Source organism: Pelophylax lessonae (genome assembly GCF_965119305.1).
Source record: "Pelophylax lessonae genome assembly, chromosome: 4".
Classification (NCBI taxonomy): domain Eukaryota; kingdom Metazoa; phylum Chordata; class Amphibia; order Anura; family Ranidae; genus Pelophylax; species Pelophylax lessonae.
The window spans coordinates 272,555,194-272,579,661 of record NC_138771.1 but is presented as its reverse complement, the minus strand read 5'-3'; positions in this window follow the sequence as shown (position 1 = coordinate 272,579,661).

Below are 24,468 nucleotides of genomic sequence, written 5' to 3'. Positions count from 1 at the left end.
AATTCCTCACGCTTTTCTACCATATATTTCATGTAAGTGCAATTTCATTTTTAATAAAGTTTACATAAAGGATAATGCACTATAGCAGTCATTCCTTTTTACATGTTATGCTGAAACGATACGATCCTTCCCACCGCTTACTATAAGCGGCTACCAGTGCCATCGGAATACAGGACCTTATCTGCCCGTGAGCAGCACAATAGTATTCGGTGTCCATATCCACCAGAGGCTGATAAGGACCAATTGGATACAGAGACATACCCGTCCAAGAGGGATGCAATTACGCATGTTATCTATATCCATCTGGTAAGAAGCCCAGCAGGCTACTTTATACGCACGGGGGTGGAGCACCTTTTGATTTTGGAGCACCTGGGATTGTTTGTTTTCTTTAAGGAGAGCACTTATTTCATTCCGTCCGGTAAGGAGGAATTCTAACAGGTGGAGGGAATTCAAGTCACGTATTACTTTTGAACACCATCCATCACCAACCACATCACCGAAAATTGTTTCAATAAAGACACATTAGTGTCTTGGGACTTTTTCTCACATATATTTATATGTTAGAGTGTTGCACCTATATTGTATATATTTGAGGTTGCACATCATTTGTTTGCATTTTTGCACATATTTCAGATATAGCGCACCACCAATTACACGCATAGTTTATATTTTGCCACAAGTTTCGGGAAAATTATAATTTTTTTTTTTTTGTTTTTTTTACACAAAGTTGTCGGTAAATGATATAATGCTCACACATGTCATGGGTATATGTGAAATGACACCCCAAAATACATTCTGCTGCTTCTCCTGAGTACAGGGATACCCCATGTGTGAGACTTTTTGGCAGTCTAGCTGCGTACAGGACCCGGAAAACCACTCCCCACCTTCAGGCTTTCTAAGGGCGTAAATTGTTGATCTCACTTCTATCACACTTTTGAAGGCCATAAAATGCCAAGATGGCACAAAACCCCCCCAAATGACCCCATTTTGCAAAGTAGACACTCCAATCTATTTGGTGAGAGGCATGGTGAGTATTTTGCAGCTCTCATTTTTTTTGGAAAATGAAGAAAAAACAGGAAAATGCATTTTTTTCCCTCTTTTTTCAATTTCCAAAACTTTGTGACAAAAAGTGAGATCTGCAAAACACCCAACATGCCTCTCTGCAAATAGCTTAGGGTGTCTACTTTCGGAAAAGGGGTCATTTGGGGGGGGGGGGGGGGTTGTGCTGTCCTGGCATTTCATGGCCTCCGAAACTGTGATAGGTAGTCAGGAGTGAAATCAACAATTTACGCCCTTGGAAAGCCTGAAAGTGGGGGTTGGCTTTCGGTGACCTGTACTCGGCTAGACTGTAAAAAATTTCACACATGGGGTATCCCTGTACTCAGGAGAAGCAGCAGAATGTATTTTGGGGTGTCATTTCACATATACCCATGGCATGTGTGAGAAATATATCATTTAGTGACAACTTTGTGTAAAAAAATAAAAATAAAAATAATAATAATATATTTCCCGGAACTTGTGGCAAAATATAAAATATTCCATGGACTCACCATGCTTCTCAGCCAATAGCTTGGAGTGTATACTTTGCAAAATGGGGTCATTTGGGGGGGTTTTGTGCTATCTTGAAATTTCAGGGCCTCCGAAACTGTGATGGGTAGTGAGGAGTAAAATCAAAAATTTACGCCATTAGAAAACCTAAAGATGGGGATTGATTATCGGGGTCCCGTACACAGCTAGGCTCCCAAAAAGTCTCACACATGGGGTATCCCCATACTCAGGAGAAGCGGCAGAATGTATTTTGGGGTGTCATTCCACATATACCAATGTCATGTGTGAGAAATGTATCTTTTAGTGACAACTTTGTGTTAAAAAAAAAAAAAAAATTGTAATTTTCCCAAAACTTGTGGCAAAATATAAAATATTCCATGGACTCACCATGCCTCTCAGCAAACAGCTTGGGGTGTCTACTTTCCAAAATGGGGTCATTTGTGGGGGTTTTGTGGTATCTTGACATTTCAGGGCCTCCTAAACCGTTATAGGTAGTGAGAAAATGCAATGAAAAATGTACGCCCTTTGAAATTCTAATGGTTGTGATTGGTTTCGAGGTCCCGTACACAGCTAGGCTCCCAAAAAGTCTCACACATGGGGTATCCCTGTACTCAGGAGAAGCAGCAGAATATATTTTGGGGTGTAATTACACATATACCCATGGCATGTGTGAGCAATATATCATTTCAATGACAACTTTGTGTAAAAAAAAAAAAAAATTTTTTTTTAGTTATTTTTCAAACACCTGTGACAAAAAAAATGAAGTTTTCAATGAGCTCAACATGCCTCTCAGAACATTCCTTAGGATGTCTACTTTCCAAAAAATGGTAATTTGGGGGGGTCTTGTACTGCCCTGCCATTTTAGCACTTCATGAAATGAGCTAGGCAGTCAGAAATTAAAGCTGCGTAAAATTTCAGTATTTACACCATAGTTGGTAGACGCTATAACTTTTGCGCAAACCAATAAAAATACACTCATTGAATTTTTTTTTGTCAAAGACATGTAGCTAAATATATTTTGGCCAAAAAAAATGACATAAATTGAGTATATTGGATATTTTTTAAAAGACAAAGTTGAAAATGTCATTTTTTTGCAAAATTTTCGCTCTTTTTTTATTAATATCGCAAAAAAAAAAAAATCGCACAGGTGATCAAATACCACCAAAAGAAAGCTCTGTTTGTGGGAAAAAAAGGACGTAAATTTCGTTTGGGTACCACATTGCATGAGCGCACCATTGTCAGTTAAAGTCGCACAGTGCCGAAGCACAAAAAGTGGCCCAGACGTAAGACAGCAAAATGCTCTAGTGGTAAAGTGGTTAAGGGGGTCTGAATACTTTCCGTACCCACTGTATCACTCTGCCAGGGAAGGAAACAGACAGCAACAGGCAGCCAGACTATGCAGAGCAGGAGTAGAATGCACTGGGCATGCGCCCGAAAATGAAAAAAAAGTTCCTCCACTCCCACCAACATAAATAAACAGAGAGAGGCTCAGAAGATAATAATAGTACAAGTACACCCCTATAAGCTAGTAGGAGGGGGTGCACTTTAGAAAGACCTTTTTTTTCTGCACTGATCATCTGCAAAGCTGCCCGGGACCCCCTGCTGAGCCGAGGATTCCAGGCCCAGTACCAAAGGGCTGGTTGTACTGACCTATCAGCAGCCCTGTTTACAAGCACATGATCTTTAATGGACCTTGCTTTGTGCACTGGTGCGGAGTCATGTTAGAACAGGAAGGGGCCATCCCCAAACTGTTCCCACAATATTGGGAGCATGAAATTGACCAAAATGTTTTGATATGCTGACATCTTAAGAATTCCCTTCAACTAAAGGGGCCAAGCCCAAACCCTGAAAAACAACCCCACACCATAATCTCCTCCTCCAACAAAGGATTTGGACCAGTGCACAAAGCAAGGTCCATAAAGACATGGATGAGTGAGTATAGGGTGGAGGAATTTCACTGGCCTGCACAGAATCCTTACCTCAACCTGATAGAACACCTTTGGGATGAATTAAAGCAGAGACTGCAAGCCAGGCCTTCTCCTCTAACATCAGTGCCTGACCTCACAAATGCCCTTCTGGAAGAATGGTCAAACATTCCCATAGTCACACTCCTAAACCTTGTGGACAGCCTTCCCAGAAAAGTTGAAGCTGTTATAGCTGTAAAGGGTGGGGCAACTCAATATTGAACCCTACGGACTAAGACTGGGATGACATTAAAGGCCCGTACACACGTACCGATTGTTGGCCGAAAAGATTCGGCCGACGACCGATCGGCCGATTGTAGGATTGTTAGTATGATGCTTCCGACAGCGCACTTTCGGCCGAACAGAATCTGTTGTGCAAGCATTAAAATTTTTGTATGCCGACACCAGAACGGCCGATTGTTCGCCAGTCAGTACAGAATTCGGCCGACAGACAGCAGATTTGCAAGACCGGGCATGCTCAGAAAAGAAAAAACACACGGAAAGTTAACCATCACATGACATCACTTCTGCAGTCGGCTGTTGTTGGCCGACAAAATTCGTGTGCAGTCTTTTGCACTTTTCAGCAGACACGACAGCCCGGGGACAAAAGACGGCCGATCGGTCGGCCGACGATCGGTACGTGTGTACGGGGCTAGGGTTGCCACCTCATCCCTTTAAACCAGGACACACATTAATTACACAGGTTCTGTGGCTAATTAGGGTGGTAATTAAACTCATTTAATGCCTTATTTGCATTATATGAGCCTCAGAACCTGTGTAATTAATATGTGTCCTGGTTTAAAGGGATGAGGTGGCAACCTTATACGGGGCTTAACGTTCACATGCGTGTAAAGGCAGGTGTCCCAATACTTTTGACAAAATAGTGTAATATAGGAATCTTCTATAATATTTAGGGGTTTATTTACTGAAGCTGGAGAGTGCAAAATCAGGTACACTGTATAGAAACCAATCAGCTTCAGGTATTATTGCAAAAGCTTAATTGAACAAGCTGAGGGGAGAAGCTGATTGGCTACCATGCACAGCTGCACCAGTTTTAGTAAATCTCCCCCTCAGTGCCATCCAGTGGCCAAATGCTGTATACATAAATACCCTTTGCACATTACTGGATCAGTGAATACAAGTTTGTGTACTCCCTCAGAGCCAAATCACATATGAGGATCTCATAATTCATGTGCTGTAAGCAATAATTTGTTTGCATTGAATACATTTAGAATGGTCTATCAACACACCGAAAAACATGCTTTCAGTATTTTGTCAATGCGGCACATCACAATGTGGTGGGTGCAGCTCAGAGGCATTGACATCATCTGCATATGTGTTGGCATGTCAGTTAGAATGCGATACGCTATACCCTTGCCTTACGGTATCAGGTGTTTTACCATTCCGTCCTGCAATGCCTAGAAGTAAAGCCAGATATAAGTAAATCAATCCCAATGTATTTCTATACAACAACAACTCCTCTTCTAATGTGCCAAACACCATGATTAGACACTTGCCTTCAACTGCAGGGAACTGACATAAGCCCTTCAGTGCAGGTACTGCTGCAGCTTTGTTCAGGACAAAAAAAAATTACATGATGCACACTTGCTATTTTTTTTTATTTTGTTTGGAACTCTGGTCCACTTAAAAAAAATACAATAGTTACATCAATGTGGCAAAATTATCAACATATTAAAACTGTATTTTTTCAAAATGGTGCCAAACCTGTACCTTGAAGATAGTTCTACATGAAATCGTATTTTGCCCCAACTTAAAGCTGTTGTAAACCCTAAAAAGAAAAAAAAAAAAAACCTGCAAGACAAAGGCATAATGAGCTAGTATGCATCGCATACTAGCCCATTATGTGTTACTTACCTTAGAACGAAGCCCCGACACGGACCCCCGGACATCGCTGCGGGCGCTGCCATGATCCCTCGGTGACTCTTCCGGGTTCGGCGGCACCGGCGCTGTGATTGGCCGGAGCCGCGATGACGTCACTCCCGCGCATGCGCGCAGGAGTGATTTTCCGGCAAGCTCCCGGCAAGCAAAACAGAAGGTCCCCCCGGACCTTCAGAGCGCATGTGCCGCTCGCGCGAGCGGCTGCATGCACTGCAAATATCTCCTAAACTGTGCCGGTTTAGGAGATATTATTTGTACCTACAGGTAAGCCTTATTATATGCTTACCTGTAGGTAAAAGTGTCAAAAAGCGGGATACTACCGCTTTAAGAAAGATAGATAGCATGTGGGCAAAAATGTACATAAAATTTATATAAATAAAAAAATAATAATGTACAGACAGGTCTGTATGTTGAATCCTTAGTGGGTTTTATACAATTTGGTAAGACATTCTATGCTAATTGTCTATTATTTTATAAGGGTTCATACACATTTTCACCAATAAAATTCCATGACTTTTCCATGACTTCACTTAAATATTCATGACCTAATGTTTCATGAAATGTCAATGTATACATGTTAAATAAGAAGAAAATCCATGTCACTCCCAGCATATTTTTACTAAAATAAATGACAATCTTTGTAGTGTACAGTACCTCTGCAGTTAGGGTTTCGTTTCTGGATACAGCGTGACTCAAAATGGTCCCTTGTTTTACAGTGGATGAGATGGAAGCACCGCTGCCGCAGCTGGGAACCAATGTCACTTCAGGCGCACGGGTGAAGAAGCCAGCGATCGGATTGGAAGCTGTCAAGCACGCAGCTGCAGACTGGTGCTTTGCACCTTTAGCGTGGCTAGACAGCGCTGCCTCTCCCATGTTCGAAATGTCAAACGTTTTATGACACACAGTGTACATTTAGCGGACATGATACAGGAGAAGGTCAGAGGCTGCGGACATGATACAGGAGGTGGTCAGAGACTGCAGACATGATACAGGAGGTGGTCAGAGGCTGCAGACATGATACAGGAGGTGGTCAGAGGCTGCGGACATGATACAGGAGGTGGTCAGAGGCTGCGGACATGATACAGGAGGTGGTCAGAGGCTGCGGACATGATACAAGAGAAGGTCAGAGACTGCAGACATGATGCAGGAGGTGGTCAGAGTCTGCGGACATGATAGAAGATAGAAGAGCACAGGGGAAGCAGAGAGCACTGGAGGAGCTGAAGGGCACGGGGGGGGGGGGAGACTGGAGAGACATAAGGGGGGTTTGGAAAGCATTGCAGGGGGGTTGGAAGGATTGGGGGGGGGGAAGCATGGAAAAATAGGGGGATGGAGAGCACAGGGGGAGAGGGGGGGGACTGGAGAGCCCTGTCTGGGGGGAACTGGAAATCACTGAGGGGGGAGCCAGGGAGCTGGAGAGCACTGGGGGAGCCAGAAAGCATGGGGGGGGGAGATGAAAAGCACTGTGGGGAGCTGAAGAGCACCGGGGGGGGCTAAGAGCACGAGGGGGGGGGGGGGTTAAAGAACACTGGGGGGGCTAAAGAACACGGGGGGCTAAAGAACACGGGGGGGCTAAAGAACACTGGGGGGTACTAAAGAACACGGGGGGCTAAAGAACACTGAGGGGGGGCATTTTTACATTCAGCGTATAGCACTGGTACAGGTAGGTGTCCTTCCGGTTCCGCAGTTTGCCCTTACTGTCAGTCACTGGCCAGCAGCAGCCAAGGAGATGATCGTGAACCAATCAGGCAGCTGGGAGGGCCGGCCGCGGTTTGCCTGGAGACACTGTGACTGGCCAGCAGCAGCAATAGCAGCCGGGAGATAACAAACCAATCACAGGCAGCGGAAGCGTCACTGGAGGGCGGGCCGGCCGCATGAACATGATGACGCGGGGGTGCGGTAACCAAAATGGTTACCGCCCCTTTCGTATACTGCACAAATCTGGCCTTTATGGAAGAGTGGCAAGAAGAAAGCCATTTCTTAAAGATATCCATAAAAGTGTCGTTTAAAGTTTGCCACAAGCCACCTGGGAGACACACCAAACATGTGGAAGAAGGTGCTCTGGTCAGATAAAACCAAAATCGAACTTTTTGGCAACAATGCAAAACCTTATGTTTGGCGTAAAAGCAACACAGCTCATCACCTTGAACACACCATCCCCACTGTCAAACATGGTGGTGCAGCATCATGGTTTGGGCCTGCTTTTCTTCAGCAGGGACAGGGAAGATGGTTAAAATTGATGGAAAGATGGATGGAGCCAAATACAGGACCATTCTGGAAGAAAACCTGATGGAGTCTGCAAAAGACCTGAGACTGGGACGGAGATTTGTCTTCCAACAAGACAATGATCCAAAACATAAAGCAAAATCTACAATGGAATGGTTCACAAATAAACGTATCCAGGTGTTAGAATGGCCAAGTCAAAGTCCAGACCTGAATCCAATCGAGAATCTGTGGAAAGAACTGAAAACTGCTGTTCACAAATGCTCTCCATCCAACCTCGCTGAGCTCAAGCTGTTTTGCAAGGAGGAATGGGCAAAAATTTCATTCTCTCAATGTGCAAAACTGATAGAGACATACCCCAAGCGACTTACAGCTGTAATCGCAGCAAAAGGTGGCGCTACAAAGTATTAACTTGAGGGGGCTGAATAATTTTGCACGCTCAATTTTTCAGTTTTTGATTTGTTAAAAAAGTTTGAAATATCCAATAAGTTTCGATCCACTTCATGATTGTGTCCCACTTATGTTTGAAGCCTGAAATGTGGCAAAAGGTTGAAAAGTTCAAGGGGGCCGAATACTTTCGCAAGGCACTGTAAGTGCTGTACATTTCCCAATAAAATTAAAATGTTTTGGGTTGCTGATTACTGTGATAAAAGCAATAGTGCAATGTGATTTTACATGTCAATGGGTGTCTGTGGAGCAAGATAACAGACACTAGAGCACTAAAACACCATGTGTTAGGTGTACAGGCATTTCTTAATTACAGATCTGAATGCAGCTCATTTCTTCCAATAGGCCTGTACACACTATCAGTTAAATAATGTTCCATTTTTTTTTTTTTTTTTGAAAAAACTTTATTGAAGCAATGATACGGTACATGGAAAATGCAAGTATAACAACATTGAAAAACACATTTTACATTTTATGGGAGTCAGAGGCCGAGCAAGAGCAGGGGCTCGTAGCTGACTCTAAAGTAGGGGTATTTTGCAGTAAATAAGATACAATCATCAAAAATACTAGAACCCTAGTTGGATGGATCTTGTGCATTTATCATAACTCTCTAAACAAGAAAAGAGGGGGGGGGGAGGTGGAGAAGCAGGGAACAAGTGAGTGGAAGCAGACTATGAAAGGGGGGGGCTAACTCCAAACCCATTGCACCCGAGTCCTACCCCGGGAGATGGTATGAGAACGTATCTTCTTGCAGAGTAGTAGTGACATCTTGGGGTAGTGAATCCATAAAGTCCTGCCATGTGTGAGAAAAGCGGTCAGCAGATGATGGAAGATGAAAGTCCGTGTTAAGTCGATCCTTGGTCATAAGGGTTAGCAGTTCCATATGAATCTGCGAGACGGAAGGAGCCACTGCCGTTATCCAGTTGGCCAGTATTATTCTGCAGGCTATCAGCAAACACGTAAGATTCCATACCCGAGGGTATGGTGGCGGACGGCTGGACCAAATCTGGAGCTGTTTGTCCCAATGTCCAAATATTAGTTGGAGGTGATCTTTGGGCAATTGAAGGAGGGTGATCCTTTTAATTAATAGAAGTACTTGATCCCAAAACGTGGATATGAAAGAGCACGACCAGAACCTATGGTGTAGGTTCGGCCTGACGGCCTTGCAATAGGGACAGAGGCTGGTAGAAGGATCGTCTTTGTTGCAAGTGAATGGAATATAAGCCCTATGCAAGATTTTCAGCTGTGTTTCTCTCTAGGTTTCATTAGGGGTTAAGCGTAAAGTTCTGTTGTATCCCTGAAATAGTTTGGCGACTATGTCCTCAATAGGAAAGTCTTTCGCCCAATTAGCCGCCGAGGAACTGGCATGGTGGAAATATGTGAGCTTTTGAAAAGGTTTGTAAATATCAGAGATACAGTATTTCCCCGCCGTCAGTAAAGGGTCCAGTAGAGGGTCAAGAAAGCCTTTGTTTGGGCCTCTGTTCGTTGACTGAAGAAAACTGAGGCATTGTAGAACAGAGAAGGTATGTGAGGCAGGTAGATGGTAGGTTTCCAAGATATCACTTATAGATCTTGGCTTTCCTGATACGGGGTCAGAGAGATCCGAGAAGTTTTGGAGGCCTTTACATTGCCAGGTGTCAAAAGTACGTGAATGTAGTCCCGGGAGGAAAGCAGGGTTTTCCTTAATGGGTAAGTATTTGGATATGGAAAGTGGAAGCTTTAAACGCTTTCTAGTCTCTCTCCAGGCAATCACCGTGTCTCTCAGAAGTACATTATGTTGAAGCCTGGGTGGCATACTTTTCCATTTGGCGTGTAACAACGCCGCCAGCGAGAAGGGAGCATACATTTGCGATTCCAGGTCATAATTTGAATAGCAGGATGACTGCGAGAGCCAATCTAAGGATATCCTAAGAAGGCATGAAAGGTTGTACATTCTAACGTCAGGCAGACTAGTACCCCCCTCGCTCCTGGGAAGACAAAGTTTACTGAAAGAGATGCGTGGTCGCTTGCCCCGCCAGACAAACCTGGAGATAGCCTTATTAATTAATTTGGTGTCTTTATGCTTGATTAATAGGGGAATCGTTTGTAGTGGATATAAAAGTCGGGCAAAGCTGACCATTTTGACCAAATGACATCTACCCAAGAGCGAGAGAGGCAGATCCATCCAACTATCCAATTCCTGTATGAGTTTCTGAAACAGCGGGGGGTAATTTAAGGAGTATATTGAAGATGGGATTTTGCCTATCTTGATACCCAAGTACGTAATGTGAGAGGTGGCCAGGGTGAAGGGGGCAGAAGAGGCCCAGGTTGGCCTGTGTCTGGTACCTAAGGGAAGTATCTCGCTCTTTGCATAATTTATCCGCAGGCCAGAGCAGAGTTTGAACCTATCAAATATAGAGATAACGGTGTGCATGTCTGAGGAGGGGTTTCGAGTGAAAATTAGAACATCATCCGCGAAAAGCGATATACGAAGTTCATGGTTACCTAGCAGGATACCGTGGAGTGGCGCGGTCTCCAAAAGGTATCTGGATAGAGGTTCCAGAGCCAGATTAAAGAGCAGTGGGGACAGGGGGCAGCCCTGTCTCGTTCCCTTGAAAAGACGAAATTCGTCGGTGAGAGACCCGGCCACCCAGAGCCTGGCCGCGGGAGAGGCGTACATAGCTTTGACAACGCGCGTAAAAGGTCCCGAGAAACCGAAAGAGGTCAGAAAGCCAATGCGAAATTCACGTTGTCAAAGGCCTTCTCCGCGTCCAAGGTGATGATCGCCAGATCTTTCTCCGAGTACACCCTAGCATGGTCCAGGGCCAAAAGGACCTTGCGTAGGTTTGATGCAGCTGATCTGCCCTTGGTAAAACCGGATTGCGCCAGGTGGATCAATGAAGGCATAATCAGGGCAAGCCTGGACGCAATTATTTTTGAAAGGATTTTGACATCCAAATTTAAAAGCGAAAATCGGCCTATATGAGCCAGGTTCCAAGGGATCTTTTCCTTTTTCGCCAAGAGCTTGATTATGGCCTGATTACCTGTAGGGGGGTAGGGGCCTCCGGACCAGACGGCTGAGTAGACCTTCAGCAGGGTAGGTCCCAGTGTCTCTAGAGCACTCTTGTAGAATTCTCCTGTAAAGCTGTCTGGGCCGGGAGCTTTGTTAGGGGCAGGATGCTTTATGGTATCTTGTACTTCTGAAAGTGTCACCGGAGCGTTTAAGGCCTCCAACTGGGTCGGTGATATCTTGGGTAGTACTACGCTGTTGAGAAAAAAGTTTGCCTGAGTGACATCGAAAGGGTCAGGGGAGTAGAGAGACGTATAAAAGTCGCGCATGATCGACTGCACTCCCGCGGGAGTGGACTCCACCATGCCCGAAGCGCGCCGGAGGGAGGCTATATGTGTGGGTTTGTAGGGGGCCCTGCACAGCCGCGCTAGTAGTTTGCCCGCCTTGTTCCCAAACTTGTGCATAGTGGCCGTGAAATGCGCTCTCTTAATAGATTCCAATTTGTCAGCCCAGGAATCAAAGGCTTGTTTAGCAAGGACCCATGCCTGTCTGTGTGGGGGGGAGTCTGAGGACAACAATGTACTCTGGGCTAAACGAAGGCGCTCACTAGCTCGGATAAAACTCGCCGAGGCATTTTTCCGATAGGCAGAAGCGTAGGAAATGATTCTTCCGTGAAGGAAGGCTTTACCAGCCTCCCAAAACAGATTTGGCTAAGAGGTATGGGATACATTATCTGCCAAGTATTCATTCCAGGCCCGGGCTAGAAAGGCCTGGAAGACTGAGTTGTTGTGTAAATAGCTCGGGAATCTCCACAGATGGGAGTCCGCATTTTTATCCGGGGGATCTAGTGTGATTGAGATAGGGGCGTGGTCAGAAATGACAATGTCATGTATTTCAGGGTCTTCGATCCTATGTGTGACAGATGTGGAGGAGAAAAAGTAATCTATTCTAGTGAACACGTTATGGGGGTGGGAGTAGAATGTGTACTCTCTGTCGGTGGGGTGATGGAGTCGCCACACATCCGTCAGGTGGAGGGAGTCTACGATATTAACTAACGGATTCAGGGTTGGGGTATTAGTTTGATAGGTCTTAGATTTCACCGTGGATCTATCCATGGTTGGGTCCATAAGCAAGTTAAAATCGCCGCCGATAAGGTGCGGAACGTGGGGGAATTTAAGCAGATGGGTCGATAGGGCCCTAAAAAATGATTGATCGGGTACATTGGGAGCATATACGTTAGTCAGCAAAATTTCCCTATTGTTCAGCTTCAAGTGTGCCGAGACATAGCGACCGCTATCGTCCGTAACTAGGGACAGAAGTTCACATGACAGATTTTTGTGGATTAAGATCAGGACGCCAGCTTTTCTACCTACCGCCGCCGATCCGTATACCGTGCCCATCCACATTTTTTTCATACGGGAGAAATCTGTTAGGGGTAGATGGGATTCCTGAATCAGTGCAACATCCGCCTTAAGTCGTTTGAGGTGTCTAAGGACCTTCATCCGTTTAAAGAGGGAACGTAGACCCCTGACATTCCATGACATAATTTTCATGGAGGGTCAGGGTGATTTGGGTGTGGTGCAAGAGGTATAGGCATGACATATCGAGGGGCAGCAAAGAGATGTAATGCCAAGTATATGGGTGCTGTAAGTTGCAGGAGTATATATGATACTAGGAGCCAGAAGGATCTGGCTCCAACCTTGGAGTTAGTTAGAAGTGCGGGGGGGGGGGGGGGGCAATAACCCAGGGTAAGGAGGAGAGCAACCAAAACAACAAAACATACATAGGAAATCGGGAATAACATCGTGAACTTCACTTTTTTCCGGATGCTGCAACTGTGGTAGACGGCAAGGTCCTTGGTACAGACACAAAACAGGTCTAGAAACACCTCGGCCCACCTCACCCTGAGGGCGAAGGGAGACGAGTGTTTGTCAAAGGCCCAGGACGAAATAGCCCGAGTCCTCCACAGTGCCAGCATTGTCAGTGCCAGAACACACAAAAAAAGGAACCGACCTGTAAATATAACCAGCAGACTCAGAACTATTGATAAAAAATAGCGCAATAGCGCAACAGTGCAGTAACTACATATCCGAGGCCTAGCCTCACAGATAGACCAAAGTGCTAACTTAGAAAGTACGTCGAGAGTAATACTTCACATTTAAACGCAGCACCTCAGTAAGAGGAGAGTAAGATGTCCCGCAGCGTTGGTACATCAGCGATGATGATGAGAGCGTCCGCTGACCGCCTCAGAATATTTTTGTCTTTTGGGTGACTCTTTACGAGGACTCCTCGGGACCAGAGATCGCGGGACCGGCGAAAGCCTGGTGTCCATGGAGCCAGAGCCATCTTTATTGAGAGAGTTGATGAATGAATCCGCTTCCGATGGATCCTGGAAGGCCAATTGTTCGCCTGAAGATGATCGCAGTTGAAGGATAGCTGGGTATGCCAGCGTAAATTTGATCTGCGCTTGATGCAGCTTGGCGCATACCGTCTGGAAAGCTTTTCTCTTTCTGGCCACTTCGACCGAATAATCCGCAAAGATCAGTACTTTTGTGCCGTCGATCTGGAAAGACTTGGCTTGCCTGAACTTTTGAAGAATTGCCGACTTGGCGTAGTTCAGATATTTGGCGATAATCGGTCGCGGAGTCGATCGCTCCGAAGAATGAATCCCCATGCGGTGAGCTCGTTCAACAACGCAGATACCTTGTAGGCCCAGGGCCTCTGGAATTCTCTTAGAGCATAGGTCAGGAATGCCAGATGGCGGCACTGATTCCGGTATCCCTATAAACCTGAGGTTACTTCTGCGCGCTCTGTTTTCCAAGTCCTTCAGTTTTTGTAATATAAAATGGTTGGTCTTGTCCTGAGTTTTCTCAAAGCTGTTTTATCTCCTGCATTCCAGCTGCAACCGCAGTTTGCACTGCTGCGGTTATGGTGGGGGATAGGAGAGCCACCACGGTTTGTGCAATGCGGTCTGACTGAGGGTCCCCCAGAGAGGGCACTATGGAAGCCTGGGGGACGTGGGTGTCCATATGAGAGGCATCCGCCGCTCCATCGATGAAGGCCGAAGCCGGGGCCTTGATTTGCGGCGGACACGGCGGAGCGCGCGGGCCGCCTTTCTCCAAGAATTTGTCCATGTTGCGGATTAATGGGAGCCGAGGAGGTGCCCGGAGGTCGGGGAGGCAGATAGCGTCCTGTACCAGGCGATGTGGGGATTTTATAAGCAGTTATTTAGTCCGACCGCGGGAGCCGAGGAGGGATGCGTTCACAGCATTCGGCGCCGGAACCGGAAGTCTAATGTTCCATTTCAATCAATAAACCAAAAACAAAAATACTGTAAGTGTAAGTGGGCAGTAGTTTACATGTAGTACCCTCCTAGTATAGAATGCTAGAGAAATCTTGTTTTTGGCTTGCCTGTATTTAGAGGAGCAATGAACATCTGCCTTGGTCTGCTTGTGGTTTCACAGGCTGGAAGTTTGTTTCCCCCTGCCTCTGGGAGAGTTAATTTTAATTGTGCGAAAACTGTTGCCAGCAAATCTTCAGTCCAAAGACCAACCAGCAAAAATAGAAATAAGATAAAGAATCCAACAAAACATTGATATTTTTGAATGTAAAGGTTTTGGAAAAGGCATGGAAAATATATACTGGGGAGGAGCGGGGAGCGGATGCTTAACCACTTACCGCATATCGACGTAGGGCTACATCGGTAAACTTTGCGGGCTTATACCGGGATGATGCCTCTAGCTAGAGACATCATCCCGGTACCGTGGTTTGAAGCCGACGGTCGGCTTTCCGTCGGTGACGACCGATGTGGCTCGGGAGCCGCTCGATCGTTACCCGGGGGGGGCGGGAGGGGACATCCCCCCCCTCCCGCCGCCTTCCGTGGCTTTGCTCGGGGCTCCCGTCCCACCGGGAGCCCCGAGCACCCAGCCGGCACGTCCGCCGGCTGGATGGAGTCCCGATGAATGCCGGAAACGGCATCGATCGGGTCTCCGATGACGTAACCCGGAGGCGGCGTCCATGACGTCACTTCCGGGTTACTGTGCTGCAAAAGGCGGCAGTTTTAAAAAACGGCTGTATGCAAAAATGCCGTTTTCGGCGTTTTGCATACAGGGAAGTGTAGTGGAGGGGTCGAGGGTCTTTTAGACCCTCGATCCCTCCATAAAGTGTACCTGTCACACATATTGCTGTCACAAGGGATGTTTACATTGCTTGTGACAGCAATAAAAGTGATCAGATTTTTTTTTTTTAAAAACCTGTAATAAAGTTGAAAAAAAATAAAAAATAAATAGGAAAAAAAAAATTTTAGCCGCCCCTGTCACCGTTAGCTCGCGCACAAAAAAAAACGTATACGCAAGTCGAGCCGCGAATGAAATCGCTGTTCAAACCCCACATGTGAGGTATCGCCACGATCGCCAGAGCGTGGGCAATAATTTAAAAAAAAGAGCTACACTCTACCTCTAATCTGGTAAACGTTAAATAAATTTAAAGCGTCGCAGATTGAGATCTCTATTGACCGTAGTTTATCGCCATCCCACGGGGGGGGGGGCGCAATTTTAAACCGTAACATGTTGGGTATCTATTTACTCGGCGTGACATCATCTTTCACAATATACAAAAAAAATGGGCTAACTTTACTGTTTAGTATTTTTTAAATGCAGTGAAATGTGATTTTTCAAATTTTTTCCAAAAAAATGGCATTTTAAAGACCGCTGCGCAAATACCGCGTGACAAAAAATTTTGCAATGACCGACATTTTATTCTCCAGAGTCTTTGCTAAAAAAATATATATAATGTTTGGGGGTTCTAAGTAGTTTTCTAGGAAAAAATACTGGTTTTAACTTGTAAACAAAAAGTGTCCGAAATAGGGCTGGGGCTTAAGTGGTTAATTAGTTTAATTTATTATTTTATTCCGTAATGTTTTATTGCCAGTGCCACATACTATTTACTTTGCCTTCCGGGTCCACGGTATGCCCGTGCGCTGTCACTGGCCAGCAGCAGCCGAGGAGATGATCGTGAAACCAATCACTGGCAGCGGGAAGGGCCGACCGCGGTTTGCCTGGAGACACTGTGACTGGCCAGCAGCAGCAATAACAGCCCCCCCCAGTGTTCTTTAGCCCCCCCGTGTTCTTTAGCCCCCCCCCAGTGTTCTTTAGCCCCCCCCCCCCTGTGCTCTTAGCCCCCCCGGTGCTCTTCAGCTCCCCACAGTGCTTTTCATCTCTCCCCCCCATGCTTTCTGGCTCCGCCAGTGCTCTCCAGCTCCCTGGCTCCCCCCTCAGTGATTTCCAGTTCCCCCCAGACAGTGCTCTCCAGTCCCCCCCCCCTCTCCCCCTGTGCTCTCCATCCCCCTGGTTTTCCATGCTCCCCCCCCCGCCTTCCAACCCCCCTGCAATGCTTTCCAAACCCCCCCTTAATTCTCTCCAGTCTCTCCCCCCCCCCCCCCACCCGTGCCCTTTAGCTCTTCCAGTGCTCTCTGCTTCCCCTTCATAGTTGGAGTATCCCACTCATCCCTTCTCCTATCCCAGTTCTAATTAAAAACACAAAAAACCAACATCCCCTGGATTGATTATTGACTGAGCCAAGGACTTTCAATGCTAATTATCTGCTATCAGTTGCTAAGGGTTACCCAGGGGAATCCAGAAAGTGTAATTCTCAGCAGTCCTTTAGGGGGCAATGCTACATAAAGCTAAAAGTATATGACAATTTAGGTATCGAGCTTAATCTACTACAGTCTCCTTTAATTCTTACCCCACGCCACCATACTCACCTTTCCTTTCAAACCACAATGCCGTCCCTGGCCATAGATATTAAACTTCTCATTCCAGGTATAGGTGCATAAGGGACTCTCAGTACTGTATATATGGTACTAGGAGGCCACTTTATAATTTTTTAATTCATGAAACAGAAAAGTTTAGTTGATGGCATCAACATGACCATTTATGTATTTTCATTTACTATTAGGATATGATCACTGATGCCAAAAGTCTTTGGTATTTATAAAGACATAAAGACAGAAACCTTTTTTCCCTTTATTGATAATTTGGAAATACAGTAAGATCATATGTTCTGCCTCTAAATGTAGTAATGTCTGTTTCCTGATTTAGAAAATTTGGGATGTACGATCACTTAACTCAGGATATTTACCAGTCCAGGCCCCATCTGTAGAAAAAGGTAGGAATTTAATTGTACTATTGAAACTTTTCCAGACTGATCCTTTCATATGACCTGAATAATCATTGATCTATATCAATGTTTTGTTGGATTCTTTATCTTATTTTTATTTTTGCTTGTTGGTCTTTGGACTGAAGATTTAGGCTCCATGTACACGAGATATTAGAAAAAACGTCCTGCAAAGCTATTTCTGACGCCGGGAAAAAGCAGCTGTTAAACGTGCTTTGAGTAGCTTTTTCCATTTGCGTTATTGCACGTTTGGCCATGTTGCTTTTAGCAGCGTTTTTCTGCCTCCATTCAAAATCAATGGGAGCCTATTGGATTTGAATGGAAGTCGCACCGCAAGTCGGATCCGACTTGCGGCGCGACCTGCATTGTGAGAATCTTGAGGGGGAACTCCACGCTAAAAATGGGAAAAAAACTGCGTGGGGGTCCCCCTCAGGTTCCAAACCAGGCCCTTCGGGTCCGGTATGGAATTTGAGGGTAGCCCCACGCCGAAAAAAACGGTGTGGGGTCCCCCCCAAAATCCATACCAGACCCTTATCCGAGCATGCAGCCCGGCAGGCCAGGAAAGGGGAGGGGACGAGCGAGCGGCCCCACCCCCCGGACCACACCAGGCCACATGCCCTCAACATGGGGGTTTGTTGGTGCTTTGGGGCAGGGGGAGCTCTGCACCCCCCACCTCAAAGCACCTTGCCCCCATGTTGATGAGGACAAGGGCCTCATCCCCACAACCCTGGCCGGTGGTTGTGGGGGTCTGCGGGCAGGGGGCTCATCGGAATCTGGAAGCCCCCTTTAACAAGGGGGCCCACCAAATCCCGGACCCCCTCCCTATGTGAATGGGTATGGGGTACACTGTACCCCTACTCATTCACCACATAAAAAGGCAGTGTATGGAAATAACGAGCCACAAAATGGATAATCGCCTTCATACTGAACAGTGGCGGCTGGTGCTCAAAATTTTTGGGGGGGGCGCAAAAAGAAAAATGTAATAGGTATTGCTTCGTGTCAAAAAACGTTTTAAAAAATTGCGTTTTGAGGTCATGGTACAGGCATGGCACAGGTGATGGTATAGGCATGGCACAGGTGATGGTACAGGAGATGGTATAGGCATGGCACAGGTCATGGTAAGGGCATGGTATAGGCATGGCACAGATATGGTACAGGCATGTCACAGGTCATGGTACAGGAGATGGTACATGCCCCCTTTCAATGCAGTGACCAGCGTACATGCCCCCTTTCAATGCAGTGACCAGCGTACATGCCCCCTTTCAATGCAGTGACCAGCGTACATGCCCCCTTTCAATGCAGTGACCAGCGTACATGCCCCCTTTCAATGCAGAGACCAGCGTACATGCCCCCTTTCAATGCAGAGACCAGCATACATGCCCCCATTCAATGTAGTGACAAGCGTACATGCCCCCTTTCAATGCAGAGACCAGCGTACATGCCCCCTTTCAATGCAGAGACCAGCATACATGCCCCCTTCAATGTAGTGACCAGCGTGCATGCCCCCTTCAATGCAGAGATCAGTGTGCGTGCCCCCTTCAATGCAATGAACACTGTGCCGTGCCCCCTTCAATGCAGAGTTCAGCGTGCGTGCCCCCTTTAATGCAATGAACACTGTGCTGTGCCCCCTTCAATGCAATGAACACTGTGCTGTGCCCCCTTCAATGCAATGAACACTGTGCCGTGCCCCCTTCAATGCAGAGTTCAGCATGCATGCCCCCTTCAATGCAATGAACACTGTGCTGTGCCCCTTCAATGCAATGAACACTGTGCTGTGCCCCCTTCAATGCAGTAAACACTGTAGAACAGGGGGGTAAAAATCAGCGCAGATACTCTAAAATAGGTGAACCATAAATATATGTATAAAAATAGATAATAAATACTATAAAATCTTCATCAATCTTCAAACAATAAATAGTAAAGTGCTCATGTGCAAAATAAGGTATCACAAAGAATACTGATAATGTGCTTGCGTGATATAAAAGGTGATCAAGAATTACCAAAATAGGTTACGGCTAGGTGAATATCCTGTGCAAAAGTGAGCAACTGTGAAGAAATCAGTTGCATATATATACTGATCAAAAATCAGCCGGAAAAAGCAAAGAAAAAATATAAAAATGAAAAAGTGCCCTATGAAGAGTAAACCACTGTAACTCTTCAGTAATGAAACAAAGTGAATCAATAGGTGGTGGCAACAGTGATCATCATACCATGAAATAAACAGTGTGTAAACAAGTGAGAATAATGGGGAATAATAAAATAATAAAAAAATGATATGAAGGGCGAACCACTAGCAACTATTCAGTTTGCACAAAAATTGGCAATAAAAAAATGTGATAGTGAAACAATATATCCACATGACAAATCCTGTGATCAGTCTAAAAAAAAAAAACTGTATGGTAATCCAGAAATAAGGTCAAATCAATATAATCGGTGCTAGTAAATAATGAGATAAAGTTCATATAAAGTGAAGTGATCAGATGCTTCCGGTGACCCCCAGTGCGGACTTTGGTGAGCTATAGATCCATAAATAGGTGTAAATGGCCGCTCACCTCCATTAACACTCTTAAGGCTCCATGTACACGGGACGTTAGAAAAAAACGTGCTGCAGAGCCAGTTCTGACGCCGGGAAAAAGCAGCTGTCAAACATGCTTTCAGTAGCTTTTTCCATTGGCGTTATTGCACGTTTGGCCACGTTGCTTTTAGCAGCGTTTTTTCTCCCTCCATTCAAAACCAATGGTTCCCTATGGGAGCCTATTGATTTGAATGGAAGTCACACCGCAAGTCGGACTTGTGGCGCGACCTGCGCTGTGAGAATCTTAAGGGGGAACTCCATGCCAAAAATTGGAAGAAAACGGCGTGGGGGTCCCCCCCAGGTTCCAAACCAGGCCCTTCGGGTCCGTCATGGAATTTGGGGTCCCCCCAAAATCCATACCAGACCCTTATCCGAGCATGCAGCCCGTAAGGCAGGAAGGGGGAGGGGACGAGCGAGCGGCCCCACCCCCCCTGGACCATACCAGGCCACATGCCCTCAACATGGGGGGGGTGTTGGTGCTTTGGGGCAGGGGGAGCTCTGCACCCCCCCACCTCAAAGCACCTTGCCCCCATGTTGATGAGGACAAGGGCCTCTTCCCCACAACCCTGGCCGGTGGTTGTGGGGGTCTGCGGGCAGGGGGCTCATCGGAATCTGGAAGCCCCCTTTAACAAGGGGGCTCCCCAGATCCCGGACCCCCTCCCTATGTGAATGGGTATGGGGTACACTGTACCCCTACCCATTCACCCCATAAAAGGCAGTGTGTGTAAATAACGACAGGAGACGTTTTGGAAAGTTTATTAAAAATCTTCATCTGGTCTTCTCCACTCCGGTCTTCTCTCTTCTGGTCTTCTGCTCTCTCTGACACGTGACATAAGGGGGCGGGGCCTCCCGATGACGTCACCGGGAGGCCACGCCCACAATGGCTATATAACAAGCTGCAGAGACCGGAGACCGGCATAATCACCGGAGACATCGGAGGAGGACTGGAGGAAGAAGAAGAAGAAGACCAGAGGAGGCAAAAGAGCAGAAGATTGGACAGCAGAAGAGCGGACAGCAAAAGAGCAGAAGACCAGAAGAGAGGAGAAGACCAGAAGAGAGGAGAAGACCAGAAGAGAGGAGAAGACCAGAAGAGAGGAGAAGACCAGATGAAGATTGTTAATGAACTTTCCTAAACATCTCCTGTCGTTATTTACACACACTGCCTTTTATGGGGTGAATGGGTAGGGGTACAGTGTACCCCATACCCATTCACATAGGGAGGGGGTCCGGGATCTGGGGGGCCCCCTTGTTAAAGGGGGCTTCCAGATTCCGATGAGCCCCCTGCCCGCAGACCCCCACAACCACCGGCCAGGGTTGTGGGTAGGAGGCCCTTGTCCTCATCAACATGGGGGCAAGGTGCTTTGAGGTGGGGGTGCAGAGCTCCCCCTGCCCCAAAGCACCAACACCCCCCCATGTTGAGGGCATGTGGCCTGGTATGGTCCAGGGGGGGTGGGGCTGCTCGCTCGTCCCCTCCCCGTCTTACCGGGCTGCATGCTCGGATAAGGGTCTGGTATGGAGGGGGGGACCCCACGCCGTTTTTTTTGGCGTGGGCCTACCCTCAAATTCCATGCCTGATCCGACTTGCGGTGCGACTTCCATTCAAATCAATAGGCTCCCATAGGGAACCATTGGTTTTGAATGGAGGCAGAAAAAACGTATAACGTGGCTGAACGTATGTTCATCACGTTCGGTCACGTTTGGTCATGTTCAGCCGCGTTTCTGCGTTTGAAACGCCGGGAAACAGACGTTCGAACGCAAATAATTGCGTTCCAAAAAACGTCCCTGAACTCAACTGCCTGCAAATGACTGTAAACGACCCTGTGTACATGGACAGATAAGATAAAATGTAGATGGGTTCAGGGGCTTCTAAAAAAAACGCCCAACTGCTCCTAAACGGCCATTTACAACGTCCCGTGTACATGGAGCCTAAGAGCGTTTCAGGTATCACACGTCAACCTGCAGACCTTGGGGGTGTCTCCTCAGGTATTTTCCTCAGATATATGGCTACAATAAGTGCATCACAATCTTACTTTGACTTATTAAACTTCATTCCAATTTACTTCACCATGAGAACCCTTCATGTCTTTTTCCTGGTAAACGAGTGCCTTTAACTACCTCAATACTGGGCACTTAAACCCCCTTCCTTCCCAGACCAATTTTCAGCTTTTAGCGCTGTTGCATTTTGAATGACAATTGCGCGGTCATGCAACACTGTACCTAAACCAAATTGATGTCATTTTTTCCCCACAAATAGAGCTTTCTTTTGGTGGTATTTGATCACCGCCAGGTTTTTTCTTTTTTGGTGCACAAATAAAAAAGACCGAAAATTTTGAAAAAAAAAAAAAGTTTTTTTGTTTAGGTTATAAAATTTTGTAAATAGATAAGTTTTTTCCTGCACTGATGAGCACTGATGACGCCGCACTGACAGGCACTGATGAGGAGACACTGATGGGGTGGCACTGATGGGGTGGCACTGATATGCAGCACTGATGGGCACTGATAGGTAGCACTGATATGCAGCACTGATGGGCACTGATATGTGGCACTGATAGATAGCACTGATATGCAGCATTGGTGGGCACTGATAGGCAGCGCTGATGGGCACTGATAGGCAGCACTGATGGGCACTGATGGGTGGCACTGATGGGCACTGATAGGCGGCACTGATGGGCACTGATGGGTGGCACTGATGGGCGGCACTGATCGGCACTGATGGGGGGCACTGATGGGCACTGATAGGCAGCACTGGTGGGCAATAATGGGCACTGGTGGGCGGCACTGATAGATGGCAATAACGGGCACTGGTGGGCAGCACTGATAGATGGCATTGGTGGGCAGCACTGATAGGGGGGCACCACTGGCAGGCTCTCTGAGCCCTGTTTGCCATCCCTGGTGGTCATGGTGGGCATCCCTGGTGGTCATGGGTGGGCATCCCTGGTGGCTCTAGTGGCATCCCCTCCCCCCAGGGCTGCACTGGTAATCAATCATCTGATTACCAGCACAGACCCCCCCTGTGATCAGTGAGTAATTAGAAATACTCACTGATCACCCCGGCTGCAGAATCGATCCTCTGATCTTCTCCTCACTGACAGGATCTGTCAGGAGGAGAAGAGATCGAAGCCGTTACAACGGCTGTATTGACATTACATGACGGCTGTGATTGGTCACAGCCGTCATGTGATCAGGAGGGCCAATCACAGGGCCCTCCTGCCGAGTCTTGTTGCTCTGTGTCCTAGGGACACAGGCACATCGAGATCGCGCCGCTGCGCGTGCCCGCGGCGGCGCGATCTCTCTCCTTCTGAAGGACGTTCCGGAACGTCCATTCAGAAGGACGAGACTCCCACCCGGCCGTATATGTACTATGGCCCGGGTGGGAGGTGGTTAAACAAGCTGTACAGCAGTTACCACAGTTCTGAGGCCACCATAGAAGACCTGGATTGTGATGCACTTATTGTACCCATATACCTGAGGAAAATACCTGAGGAGACAGCCCCCAAGGTCTGGCGCCCCTAGTGGGCTAAAAATTGAATTTTTTTTTTAATCTTTTTTTTTTTTTTGGGGGGGGGGGCGCCCCCTATTGGCCGGCCACCACTGATACTGAAGCTGATGTCACTACAATAAGTTTGAAAGCAAGCAAGCTGTAATTATTAAGCATCTGACATCTGGAGTCGTCATACTAATTATTCTTAAAGGGGATCTATGGTTACGGCAAACACTTTCATTTTATACTATCAGCATTGTAATCACAATACATACAATGGTTATGATTGAAATCCAAATTTAAGCCTTCTTGAAAAACCTCCTTTTATGATGCTTGTGCTGCCTATATGCTGCCCATCTCTTTCCACAACCTCCTGGGTTCCATGCATGCTTTGCAGCTTCTCCTCTGCTGTTTGCTTTCAATTTCTAAGGACTACATATCCCATGGTACCTTACTGCCTGCAAGCAGTGATTCCTGTACTGACCTCTCCTCCTGATAATCAGCACCTCTATACATCAGAAGGCAGGTTCTGTGAAATGTGACACAGCAGTGTCTACTCACAGAGCATAGTTAAAGTAATATTAATCTCTTTAGGACCGGAAGGATTTTCCCCCTTAATGACCAGGCCCTATTTTGTGATTCAGCACTACGTTACTTTAACGGACAATTGCACGGTCGTGCGACGCTGTACCTAAATAAAATTGATGTCCTTTTTTCCCACAAATAGAGCTTTATTTTGGTGGTATTTCATCACCTGTGTGATTTTTATTTTTTTGCTATAAACAAACAAATAGCGACAATTTTGAAAAACAAAAAAACAATATTTTTCACATTCTGCTATATGACATTCTCAAAAAAAAAAAAATTAAAAATCTAAATTTTTTAATATTTTAGGCCAAATTGTTTTCAGCTACATATTTTTGGTAAAAAAGAAAAAAAAAATCGCAAGCAGAGTATTTTTATTGGTTTGCACAAAAGTTATTGCGTCTACTAACTACGGGAAAGATTTATGTCATTTTTATTGTTTTTTTTTTCTTTTACTAGTAATGGCGGGGATCTGCGATTTTTTGCGGGACTAAGACATTGCGGCGGACAGATCGGACCCCTAACTGACAATTTTGACACTTTTGGGGGAGACCAGTGACATTACTACAGTAATTAGTGCTAA